This window comes from Condylura cristata, unplaced genomic scaffold, assembly GCF_000260355.1.
Source record: "Condylura cristata isolate star-nosed mole 26May11 unplaced genomic scaffold, ConCri1.0 scaffold00040, whole genome shotgun sequence".
In the NCBI taxonomy this organism is placed as follows: Eukaryota; Metazoa; Chordata; class Mammalia; order Eulipotyphla; family Talpidae; genus Condylura; species Condylura cristata.
In genome coordinates, this window is record NW_004567141.1 from 5,744,508 (window position 1) to 5,748,812 (window position 4,305).

At 61.0% G+C, this 4,305-nt stretch overlaps 1 protein-coding gene across 1 annotated transcript in view; it reads left to right on the top strand.

Annotated features, from left to right (window-relative positions):
• Positions 1–636: 636 nt before the first annotated feature.
• Positions 637–4,305, top strand: part of PEAR1 (platelet endothelial aggregation receptor 1) — a 19,930-nt gene continuing 16,261 nt past the window's right edge. The window contains exon 1 of the mRNA XM_012733422.1: positions 637–713. The gene's annotated coding sequence lies outside the window, so the exon portion shown is untranslated. The remainder of the gene's footprint in view (positions 714–4,305) is intronic.

Here is a 4,305-nt window from a genome sequence, read left to right on the forward strand (position 1 = left end):
GCTCTGTAGCTACAGAAGCTGCCGCCAAGCAGTGGACCCGAGAGCCGGGCAGGGAACCTAGGAGTCGGGCAGAAGCAGCGGACTCCGCCCGACACTCCTTCCTGGGATCACACCCTAGCGTGCTTTGGGGTGGCGGGAGAAGAGAGCCTTTCCCCGGCCCGCCTCTCCCACACTGGGATGCGGCTGAGGGTCCCGCTCTGGGTCTTTACTAAGGTTCCGGTTGTCTGGAAACCCCGGGAAGGTTACCCGCCTAGACTATCTCATTGACTCGGTTCTGCAACCCACTTTGCAGATGGGAAAAACGAGGCAGAGAGCTGAGCACCCCATTTTACACAGCGGGTGGCGAGCTGAGGAGGGTCTCAGCCCCCGGACCCCCGCTCTCCCCGCTCGCGCCGCCCTGCCCCGGACCCCGCGGGCGCTGCGGCCCCACGCCTAGCACGGTTTCCCTCCCGGACTCTGGATCGGCCCTCCCCCGGCTCCCGGTTTCCTTGTCAAAACTTCCTGCCTTGGCGCAGGCCCGAGTCCCCACCCCCTTCCTGCCCCCTCCCCCGCCCCCCTCTGCTCCGCGCCCCTCTCCGCCCAGCGATCAGAGGCGTCGGCCTTCGCGCCGCTCCCGCAGACCGTCTGGGGCTCACGCAGGGATCCCCACCCTGTCCTCGGGGCGACCCCGCGGCCCGCACCCAAGGCCAGGGGTGACACGGGCTGCAAGACAGGTGAGTGACGGCGCTTCCCGGCCCCATAAGTCCCCCAGCCCCAAAGAAAGTTTGCGGGGACCCCTCCCTCAGGCCCCTACTACTGGAGTCCGACACCCTGGGCTGGAAGTTGGAAGAAAGAGACAAAGAGACCGGGCGGGGTGGGGGGTGACATTGAGAGGGGCCAGAGGGGAATGGGTGTGCCCTTAAAACCACCCAGTAAATTGTATGCGAATGCGGCGCCTTCTGGAGGACGCGGCCGGCACACTCCACCCCGCTGCCCCCTCCTCCCCAGGGCTGGGGCTGGGGAAGGGCCCCAGGTCCTCTGCTTGGCTGAAGGGACTCAGCCTTAACAGCACCCGCTTGGGCTGCGGGGCTGAGTAAGTTGCAACCTCCACTCTGTCTCTGAGCAGCTGTGGGACTTTGGTAGCATACCTGACCATGCACGGAGCTGCCTCAGTTTCTCATTTCTAAAGGGGGAATGGTACTAGTTGTGAGGCTTAGATGAGCCTAGAACACCCCTGGTCTGTGTTTAGGGCAGTGTTGCGCTGTCTGTCGCCCAGAGAGGTGGTTGAGGAGGAGGGAGGGGCGCAGGTCTGCCGGCCCCTGGTGCTGGCAGCTGAGGACTGACTGGAAGTTGGTCTGGATCTTCAGAAGCTCCATGGGGTGGGCAGCCGTTGAGAGAGTGCTACTGCAAGGCTGGCTGTGTGGGGTGGCCCCAGCAAGGCCATCCCTTATCCCCGCCTGTCTCCAGCCCCCAGGGGTGGACTTCCAGCTCTCCTGTTCTGGACTTTTATGAGTGACCTCTCCTGGGGCTGGGCTGTGACTCCGAGTCCCTAGGGATGGGAACAGCTTGTACTGGCTTGAGGTTCCCAGGCTCAGACAGACCTCAGCTGCAGGCAGGATTGGGAGAGGGGTCAGTTCTCAATCTTGCCCTAAACTGGGCCAGGGGTGGGGGGAGCTGTTCTCCGAACCCCACCTCACTCCCATCCATCTAGTGCCTGTGTGTGTGCACATACGTGCCAGGTGTGGGAGCAGCCGTGTCCTGCCGCCGCCTCTCCCAGGAGGTCTCCCAAAGTCTGCCCTTGCCCCTTCTCATCTCTACAGTTGGGGCTGCCCTTCCTGCCACCCAGAGCTGGGCCATCCGGCCAGCCTGGCCCCTCTTTTCCTTGTGTCACTGTGTGGTGAAGCCAAGGGTTGGCATCTGTTTCTCCACTCCCCCTACCTCCCATTCCATATCAGACTTTTCCAGAAGAGGAAATCCCACCCCCACCCCCACCCCCAGGCAGCCCCGTGCACCAATGAGAAGCCAGGATAGAGATAGAGGTCCCTGGGTGTTGTGAGGTCTGCAGTGGGCAGGCCCCCACCAAGCCTCCTGTCCTCCCTGCACAGCCTTGGTAGCCATCACGAGAGACCTGTGGGCCCTCTGGGTGGCAGAGGCCAGTCCAAGCTCTAGGGAGGGTGTTGGCTCACTCCTGGCTTGTAACTATTGGGGGAGAAGCCAGCAGGAGAAAGAGAGAGAAGACAAAGATAGAGAGACATAAATATGAAACACAGAACAAAAGACACAAACCACAGCAATGGCAGAGACTCCTGAAACAGTGCTCAGAAGGGGGAAGAAAGGAAGGTCTGGAAAAATAGGACAGAGACCTAGAAAAGGAAAACAAAGGCGGTGGAGACAGAGAAAGGGGCAGAAGGACCGAGGGCAGCCCCGGCTTCAGTTGGTTGGCGCGTGACCGTGGGCAAACTGACGCCCCGGGGATAGCTTCATCTCCAAAATGGGAGGCACAGTTAACTGCGCCTACTTTATGGGACTGTGGAGAGATGGAAAGAAAGGCTCTGGCCTGCAGTGTACATTTAATAAGGGGTGATAATCAGTATTAAGCACCCACATGTGGCCAAATGGAGGGCTCCCCAGAGACAGCATGTGGGCAGGCCCTGGGGCGCCTGGCCTCCTGGGGAACCTCTCCTGCCTCTGCACACCTAACGCTCATGCTCACATAGTGGGTCTGGGACCAGGTCCCTCTGTTTCAGAGGAGGTGTGGAGCAGAGAGTGGGGGGTGTTGTCCCTGGGCCAGAGGTGCAGCATAAGGGCTCAGGCCTGGGCCACCGCCTCCCCAAGTGACTGCGGGGCTGGCACTACAGAGCACCATCCCACAGGAATTCTTGCCAGAGGTCAGAAAGGCAGGACTGGAGCGACCAGCTGTGTAATGCGAGTTCTTTGGGAATCCCTTCCACCTTCCAGAGTCTGGCCAATGCAGTGTCAAGGGCCTGGAAGGAATGCCCAGCCTCTTTCTTGTGGAGAGAGTGAGGAGTAGAAACCACAGTCTCCAACATCCCTCCCTTCCCCCAGGCCTCCCAAAGTAAAGTCAAGGCTTACTGGAGTTGGGAAGATTTCAGGGTTTATGTCGTCCCCACAGACATTGGGTGCTGCCTGCTAGGTGCTGACCTGTGGTGAGATGTGCCCCAGCCCCCGAACTCTGGACAGTGGGACAGGCAGAGCTTAATAAAAACTTACTGAGTAGGGCACCCGCTACCGATGGGGTCTCTGAAGAAGGGAGATTAGGGGGGCCCCATGCTGGTGGGGAAACCAGACCCTACAACCTGCAATCCCGAGGTGGGTATCCATCACCTGAATGGCCATCAGTCTGGTGGCACCCCAGGGTTGGGAACTCCTGGGTGGCCTGGGCTAGTCCCACTTGCGCCCTGGCAAGACACAGTGCCAGGCCCTTGAATGGGACTTGGGGAAGCATTGGCCCTTTGGGGACGTATCCATGTCCAGCTTGGAGCTGGCCTCAGGGCTGAATTGTGGGAGGTGGCTATGCTAAGGGAGGATCTGCAGGAGGATGTGTGGGCAGGAGGAACCACCGAGGCCGGAGCTGCTGAGGACCTCCTGGAAGAGGGGCTGGGAAGAATGCGGAGGACCTGGCATGCTGGACATCCTGGGTAGAGATGGCTATGTGTGGGAGGTGGGTGGGGCCCAGGGCCAGAGCATGTGGGGCTGGACAGCAGAGGGGCTGGCCCTGGGCACCTGGTCTGTGGTGCAGGAGCCACAGAGGGCGCTGGAGAGGGTAGTGGCCAGGACAGAGCTGCACTTTCTGAGGGTATTTGGGGGTGAGGAAGAGCAGCTGGCAGAACCTGCCTCCTGGCCTGTCACCCTAGGGGTTCCTGCCCTCCCTTCTCCTCCTCTTTGTTCTCTGAAGCAGAGTCTAATCCTGCTGTGGCACTGGGACCAGTCATTTTGCTCGCAGGGCTCCAGGGGCTGGTGGAGCCACGGGGGCAACAGCACCACCCGCAGGTGCTGGCTGGGGTGGTGGCTGGCCCCAAAGGGGTGCCAGCCTTGGAGGCATGCAGTGGGTGTTTGGTGAATCAGAATCCCAGTTTCCCTGTTTCCTGATGAGTAAACAGGTCTGTTGAGGACCCTCCAGCTTCTGTTTCCTGAACCATAGAGAACACAGGCCGGGCCCTCACCCCTGCCCCCTTCCCACCCAGCCTCTGGCTCACACGCAGGCTTCCTGTCCCTCCATCCGGCAGACATGCCTGGCGTGCCAAAGGCTTGGCTCGCTGTCTGTAGGAGGAGCGAGGGGCCGTGTGCGCGCATGAGTACATGGTG